Below are 8,821 nucleotides of genomic sequence, written 5' to 3'. Positions count from 1 at the left end.
TGGTGAGTAAATAACTGAACTTTCATTTTTGGGACAACTCTTTCCTCTTTAAATGGTCTCTGAATCTGCTCACTGCACACCATGTTCTATTGTATATCAATCTATTATTTACTGTCATTTACGTGTTTAGGATCCATCGAGGAATATGCCATCTTTAAGTAGGCTAATCTTTTTTATTATTATTTTCAGGACGTTGGTGATTTTGCAAGCATATAGTCTCTCGCAAGTTCTAAGACATTGATAAGAGATTGGATATGATTGGCTCAATGCGTGAAGGGTCAACAAGCAAACTATGTTCAGTTTGAGAAAATTCTCACGGGAGCTTGTACCCTCGCGCTCGCTTTTCACACGTGTTATGTTGAAACTTGTCTATCGACCTGAAATGGGACATTGATCTCATAATGTGTGATTCTGACAAGCCAACCTTAATACATAGCCGTCGCAGACTGGTCTGGCCAATTAAAAAATTCTACACAATCTGACGTCTTTCGTCATAGTTACATATTCTGTGTCTCGCGGAGCAGTTAGAACAGACTGACTGAGTCAAGTTGTCAGCATAGTTGTCTCGACAGTTCACGATATGCGGTCAGTGATCATTTCTGTTACTGGTTAGACATGCCGTTGTAGATGTTTTAGTGCCAGAGATCGGTGAATTGGAGACGCATACATGTCCACTTTTTCTTGTTGTTTTTCAGTTGAAGGAATTCATCTGATAGGGTTAGACACCAAATCAGTGCAAATGTAATCCTATCAGAACATGCACGCGCGCTCTTATAGTCGTCAATTTGGCATTTTAACGGCTTATGCTTTGACACTTTCATGTGCATTTCCTTAACGCTCTGTAATACTTAGAAAAGTTGTAAGCATAGTGAAGCTAGTATTCTTTAGTGCTTTTAAGAATTTTTTTAAAGTCAAGGGAGTCAAAATTTGAAAAAAAAAATCTCAAGGAATCCAATGACGCGCGCGACGCATTTTCAGCACCACGGACAGTTCCAAGCGCGCCCAGCTTCTCCGAGGCGCGCGCTCAACGCAAACTTCACCCGCTGATTGAATCCTGGATTCCACTGCTGGAATTCAGCTATATGTTTTAAATGCAACATTAGAGTAATACGAAATTGTCCGCAAGGATACGAAGAGAATAGAAGGACTTTTAACCGAATGTCTTAGTAGATCCGCCAGAAATCTGTCGATGAGAGGTGAACTGGACAGGTCAGGTAAGATGGTTTTCGTCTGATTCTTATCTGTTGATCTAAATTTCTCATATGTGATTTCTGGAGATCGGTTAGTTCGACAGAAACAGGCAGGAATGAACTTAAGGGTTAAAAAGATGTATTCCATTTTGACACCTGACACGATAAATAAATAATAACAACAACAAATGTCCTCTTTAAAATAAAAAGCATTGCGTTTTTTTTTTTTTTTGTTTTTTTTTTTCATTTGCACAAGTCTTTCGGTGGGAGACGTTTTCAAAAATGCAACACAAGCGTCACATCAGATGAGCAATCGCACAGGTAACATCTCTTCACATATCGCTTTGAATAGCAAAACACTCCCGCTCCGCTCCGGGGTGTGTCTGGAAACGCATCTCTGGGTGTATTGAAAGCCTGCTCCCACTACTCCAACTGCATTTCTGTAAAAATCTTGGCTTGTTGCATCTATGTTCAACAGTTTGTGACGTGAAAAAGCAGTGGGTATATTTAATCAGATTCAGATCAACATATCACAAGTTTGTTGACGGTTTACGTGTCGAATCAAAACGACTTTAAAGTCGCTTACGGTTTAATTTCAAAGCTTGTCGACATTTCACACCATCCTGAAACTTCGTGAGTCGTATTACGAAGTCTTACAGTTTTCTAACGTATTGCTTTATAACAATTTGCATTTGATTTAGAATTAAGACACTAATATCAATTACATACAATGAATCATAAAGTTAAGCGTATAATGCAATGTTTCTTTCTCGTTTATACATGTGAGATAAGCTGTAAGCATTTTTATTAAATTTACGTGATAAATCATTTGAACAAATTCAGACAGAAGACTATTGCCTTTAGAATATGCATTTTATCCGCAAACGTTATAATTTTGCAGTCTATGGTATGGGAATTTGTTTTTCTTTATCTTTACTTTATTTATGCTATTGGGGCTGTGTGTGCCCCATTCAAGTTAAACATTTCTCTCGAATCACAATAATAGCAGACGGTGTTATGCCATGGGTTTTGATTGCTGCCTCTCTGAAATTGTTTGAAATCATGGTCATATCAGGCTATGTCAGCCTAATATCACAGTGTGGAGGTTTGACCATGTCTGCTGTCTCCTAAAATGACATCATACGGTTATCATTGATTCATTAAGGTGTTTTTTGTGTTTTTTTTTTTTTTTTGACCCATCTATGCATTGAATTAAAAAATTAATGTATTAAGCCTTGTGTGGTGTTCATATTTTTGTTACTCAGCCAGTGTTTGTGAGTCTGGTTGACCCGCTGCAGTTTTGGGTTTTTAATTCAACAATCAAAAAATTATATGTCAAAATACTCAGCAGATGTTTACTTCACCACAGTTACAAGCAATATCTATCTATCTATCTTGTTGAACCACCTTTTGTATTCATCACAGCCTTTACTCTGTTGGGATTTGTCTCTACTAACTTTGCATAGACTTTGCAATATTTGTCCCAAAGTTGCTTTGGGTCATTGTTATGTTGAAAGGTAAACCTTCTTCCCATTGACAACTTTCTGTCAGAGGGCAGCAGAGTTTACTCAAAAATTTGACAGTATTTTGCCCAAACCATTTTTCCTATCCTGGCAAGTGCTCCAGTCTCTGCTGCAGAGAAACAACCTCATAGCAGGATATCACCACCTCCATGCTTTACTGTAGGAATGCTGTTATTTAAACAGTGAGCTGTATTGGATTTCCGCCATACATATAATTTAGTGTTGAGGCCAAATAATTCAATTTTAGTCTCATCTGCCTCAGAATATTCAAGGTGTGTTTTGGCAAAGCTCAGTCGTGACAGCATGTGGCACTGCTGCAGAGTTGTTGTAGGCCTTGGTAGCCTCTCTGACCAGTTTCCTCCTGACCCTTTCATCCAGTTTGAAGTGATGTCCTGATCCAGGGAGGGTCCACGTGTGTTTTCTCAGATACCTTGCACTTCTTAATAATATACTTCTCTGTGCTTCTGCATTGATAAAGCCTTTGCATTTTTTTGTATCCATCTCCTGACTTGTGCCTGTCCACAACTTTATCCCAGAGATCTTTTGACAGTGCCTTGCCTCCCGTAGTTGATTGTTTGCGTCAGTCACACTACCAAGGAATGAAATGCTCCAGAAAAGCTCTTGATGCTGAGCTAATTAAAATGACCACAGCTGATGACATGTTGGTGCTATATCTTTCACTTGGATGTTATTAGTTACACAGCTGGATAATAATATATATATAGTTTTTTATTTACTGATTAAGACCAATTGGATTGCATTTATTTTGCTTCAGTTTTAAGATTTTCTGAATATATGAAATCTGAAATAGAGCAAAAGAGAAATACAGTGAAGGAGTGAGAGAGAGATAAATGAAGCTGTTATCACCGGCGTGGCATGTAAAAGTCCTTATCTGCGAGTAACACAGCCGTATTGAAAATTGATCGACAATAAAACTCAAGATTGCTAACACAGAGTTCAACTAATGGCTTTTTAGTCTGGACAACAAGCATTTTTGGTGAATAATTTATGGTGGTGGGATAAGTCACAGATGCTGACAAGTGTCTTAGGCTGGAAATAGATTAACCTCTTGAGAGATTAATCTGCTACAGGAGTGACTGATAGGTTACAGCAACAAAGATAGTAAAAGTAATGGAGGTGTAAAGTGGGGTGTCACAGTGACTTAATGGGAGTATTGTCACCTCACAGGAAGAAGGTCTCTCTTTAAGTCTTGTCAGGGCTGGGAGATCTTTCTGGGAAGAGTTTGGATTTTCTCTTTCTCACCCTCATGTCGTTTTAAATGTCTATGGCTTTCTTTCTTCCGTGGAATAAAAAGAAATACGATATTTTGAGAAATATCTCAGTGTTTTGGAACAACATGAATGTGAATAAACGATGACAGAATTAATTTCACAAGAGGACAATGGGCAAGACAGTTGAGTGAGTGTTTTCATTAAACAGATATCTTATCACATCTTCATCCCTGAAAATCACAGATCATTTTATTAAACTACTACATGATTAACTGATTAAATGATTGTTGTATGAAATGAGGCAGCTTAATTCACTCTTATCGCTTAATTGTGTAATAAAGTTTGGTTTTATTAGCTAAACTTTATGGACAAAGTGAGAACTGAATGATATATATAACCCACTTATCCCAAATAGCAAAGATCAATTTAACGTTAATTCAATGTTGAATCAATGATTTTTGATAAGTGCAATTTACAATATGCCATTTACAACATATAGCAGCTTTTTAATGTCACCAATCTGTTGACTGAACTTTTGCTGTAAAAGTGCTGTATGAATAATAAATGTCTTCATTTTCACTATGGCAGTCTGAGGTAATCCGAAGATTCTCTGGAATGCATCAGGCACATTCAGAAGCAGATGGTGTGTGTTTCTTGTCAAGCATCTGGTAAAAGACTTACAGAGAAATTCTGCGACCGTGCAGATCCCAAGAGAGACTCGTGCAAAGAGACAGGAGGATCTGTCTGTCTTTTGTGCATCTGTGCAATAGGGCACGTGCGTAAATATTTGTGTACTTCTGAGAGAAAGCGTGGAAATCTAAAACAAATGCAAATACTTAGAACCAAAGGTGGACATGTAGTGGGGGTTCATCCCAGTGGCTCTGTGCTGTGTACTTTTTCCATTAGAGAGAAATGACCATATGTGTGTTGAGAGTATGTGTCAGATAAATACATAATGTGATGTATTAGGGTTGCATTAAAGTGTTTAAAGGCAGAAGGGAAACCCTGGATGCAGCAGCTCATGGGTCTCCAGTGACTCGGACATGAATAATGAACAGGTTAACAGAAGGAGGGGAGAGACCATATCGAATACAAAGAAGAAGCTTTCCTTAAGTCCTTGTGTTTGCAAATGACACTACAGACAGTAATTAGACAGAGTGAGAGACAAAGAAAGAAGCATATACACAATATATTTTGAAATCAGCTGCGGAAAAGATGAAGAGGTTGCTCAGTCATATATATATATATATATATATATATATATATACACACACACACACACACACAAATGCATGCAAATACATAAAGCTACAAATCTGAGTGAAAATCCAATTTTGCAACTAAGCAATCTCTTGATCTTTTCTGCAGTTGATGTCACAGGTTTGAAGTGTGGGGAATTTGATTGACAGTGTTTTAATTGCAGTTTCCTGTCGTCTCCACACTGCACTGGATGGATATCATTAGTTGTCTCTTAATATGATCTGATAATAAGCACCTCATGTGAAGATGTCAGTAAGCTGATTCTCTTTTAAACTAATATTCACCTTCTAAAGCTTTAAAGGAGAACTGGTAAAGTATGTTGTTTTATTGTTATATTAGCAGATATCATAAATCATCTCAACTTGCACTGCAGCCCCTTTTAGTCCCACTGTGACAATATTTTGAGCTGAAAAAGGGTCTATTCAGAAGTATTTTAACAGGTTTTAAAGTCAGTTCTATTGTCCTTGAAACATTCTCTCATTCAAACAGCCAAATGTAACAGCAAGTTTCATCTACTGTAGAAGTGAAAATTCATTGTGATCGCAAAATCGAAAGTGAAAAGTGAGTGCTCATTCAAAAGAGATTTAAATTCTCTGCATATTGGTAGCTGTTCACTGATGCACGAAAATTATATGCAAAATATGAATGTTTGTGGGACTAGACACAAAAATCGCGGGAGCGCGCTATAATGGTCAAAGTTTCAGAGGGTGCAGGATTAAGAAAACAATTGCGCAGGACTTTAATACAACAATACACACAATAATGATTGGCAACTGTAGAAAGCAAAAGCCAAATCCCGGTCATTTTGGGTGATTCAGAAATAAAAAAATAAGTAGACAAAAAACTCCATAAAGTTGTGAAAGTTAAACAAAATTACATAATCTAGGACCTTTATACAGTGTGTGCCATTTTAAAATTGTTAATCTATCCCTCACCGCCTAATTTTCATCCATGTTAAATTACTAATCCGATTAAGCTCTATTATTATTACTAGTAGTCTTTTTCTAAGTCCTTACCATTTGAAATTGGCTTCCTCATAGGCTTTTAGTTCCTGTGGACTTTGAAATAACTGAGAGTTATGTCCGACTGAGGGAGTTGTTAACTCCAGTTGATTCCAGCTTGACCCATTCAGACCTTTTTATGAACATAATAGTCAGTGAATATAAGGAGAGGCCATTATTCCATTATCTGCTTGTGTCACTCTTGGAAATTTTTATTTCATATTTGGTAAATGTTTGTTTAGTTAGTTATAATTTCTTTATCTATTTGCTTCTTCTTAAGTTATCTTAACAGTAACTTGTTAACAGTGCAAAGCCAAGAAGAAACCAAGGCAGAAAACTGTATAGACGGTTTCAACGGCAACAACATAAACAAACGTTACTGCACATGCACGCTTTTGTGGACCTAACTTAACTTCCGGTAGACTTCCAAATAGAATCATTAACAACAGTTTTGATATTTAAACATATAAATGTAAGGAATTATTATTAAATGTGCAGTACGTGCTCATGTTTATTCAACAAAGCTTTTTGGAAAATCGATCGGTTTTAAAATCGTGGCGAGTCTCCACAAATAAATAAATGTATGGAAAACATCCCACATCACAACCACCTGAGTCCAATTTCAGTCTACTCACCACCTTAACTTTAACTGCGTTTGAAGGCACCGCAGCCAGACCGATATACAACACAGACCGGAAGTTAACTTAGGTCCAGGTGTGTGCGCTCGATGAAACCATCTATAACACCAGTTACCACTCTTTGACTTTGTTTTGTAATGCTCAAATGGAGTTACGGTACTCTGCCTTTGTTTAACCGTGCATTAGTATGAAGTTACTGTGATGGCCTGGGGTTATATGGTATTCTGCCAATGTTTTACTGTCCATTAAAATCTGTCCATTTAAATTATGGTGTAACCTGTGTACTTTCATATATCTGTCATTGAAGCACTTCATTAGACAAACAAATTAGATATATCACAATCTAACTTTTCCATATAACAAAGCACTCTAAACAAGATAATTTAGCAACAAGTAATAGTAAATAATCATTGAAGGTGTTTTTTTCATTTTTATGCAGATAGTAATGCAAACTTCTAGTTGCACAAGTGTGGACTCAAATGCTGTGACAGCGTAGCATGCAGCATGAGCACACATAAAATCAGTAACATTTAAAATCCATGCAATGAACGTCATCAGAGATGTTTAATCCACAAGCATTCTGAGCATTATTCCTACTTACTGGCATTCACATCAATCCACAAGTCATCCTTGTAGTCTAGGCTATTTTTATTTAGTTTGATGCAATTAGACTATGTCTTGCATCCTATTATGTTAGTAACATTGCAAATACATTGGTTGCAAAATGGTATCCACTGATGTTTAACCGTTTGTCTGGTTGTTACGGTCAGAATAACAATTAATACAGTCACATTATATGTTATAATGTGAGATAGCCCATGATCACTAGATTTTATACAGGTGTTACTATAAAAAAAAAATTTGTATGTGATCAGGAACCAAATATTGTATATGAAGTGAAATTGAATACCTTTTGACTTGGTATGACTTCTCATTTTTTGCAGACATTGCAAAAGGCAGAGTGCAGTAACTTCAAAATAGGGGTGCAAATCAAGTTTACTAAAACATCTAATTGCCAGATTTCTAGTGCCCTACTTGTAATAAATTTTGCTGGAAAAATGTAAGGTATTTTGCCTTTGTAGAGCAGAACTGTAGTTTATTAAAAATATTTAATTTAAAGATAGATATCTTTTATTATCAGTGAAGAGAATCATTGGATTGTTTCCTGGTCTGATTTCCAGAAAGCGCTCCGTGCATTTATCCTTGTCTATATTGTCATAACTCTCGTTTTGGTGCCTTGGAGTGAGCAGTTGTACACACTTGATTGCAATTCCCCTTCAAATTGTGGTTGATGATGTGGCTGCTCAAAGGGCCCTGAGTAAGGTGTTTAAAACCCCATTTGGACAGCAGCCACCAACTTGTTGGATGGTTATCAAATAGCATGCCTGCTGGGTTGTGGTATTACTCACCAACACACACACACACACACACAGTTGTTCGAACTGGATTTATGGTTTAGAGCTACAAATAAAAATACATTTATCAGCTTGTCGAAAATTGCACTGCAATCCAGCGATTAGCAGAAATTGAAGTTGTACTTCTGTCAGTTTATTGTTTTCAGCTTTATCACTGCCAGGACAGTCTTGGTACAGCAGTGGCCCAAATGTAGAGGAGAAACTGACTAACTGTGGCAAATGGAATTTAAAATTTAGCATTTGGAATCTAATGATGATTTAGAGTTTAACTGACGAGTGATGTGGACCACTTTAAATAAAGCAACAGGTTAGCGCTGAGAGGGATTCTTGGATTGTTATAAAATTGTGCAGCATAATACATCCCCCGGTTTTCCTGGAAATGTCCTTTTTGTCATCTAAAATGTGGCCTGAAATTCATTTACATAGTTTCTCCTCTCTAATCAGTGCAGAAGAGCCCTTGTATGGAATTCCTCTCTTACCTTTTCCTCCCTCTGCCCTGCGGTTACGTAAAGATGACCTCTCTCCTAGATGTGCTATTACCATATTCATGCTGCTCTTTTTG

At 37.0% G+C, this 8,821-nt stretch overlaps 1 protein-coding gene across 1 annotated transcript in view; it reads left to right on the top strand.

Annotated features, from left to right (window-relative positions):
- The first annotated feature begins 296 nt into the window (after nucleotides 1–296).
- The window catches only part of LOC128015819 (metabotropic glutamate receptor 2-like), a 46,867-nt gene continuing 38,342 nt past the window's right edge, over nucleotides 297–8,821 (top strand). The window contains exon 1 of the mRNA XM_052600003.1: nucleotides 297–1,214. The gene's annotated coding sequence lies outside the window, so the exon portion shown is untranslated. The remainder of the gene's footprint in view (nucleotides 1,215–8,821) is intronic.

This window comes from Carassius gibelio, chromosome A6, assembly GCF_023724105.1.
Source record: "Carassius gibelio isolate Cgi1373 ecotype wild population from Czech Republic chromosome A6, carGib1.2-hapl.c, whole genome shotgun sequence".
Classification (NCBI taxonomy): domain Eukaryota; kingdom Metazoa; phylum Chordata; class Actinopteri; order Cypriniformes; family Cyprinidae; genus Carassius; species Carassius gibelio.
This window is presented reverse-complemented; position numbering and strand designations above follow the sequence as displayed.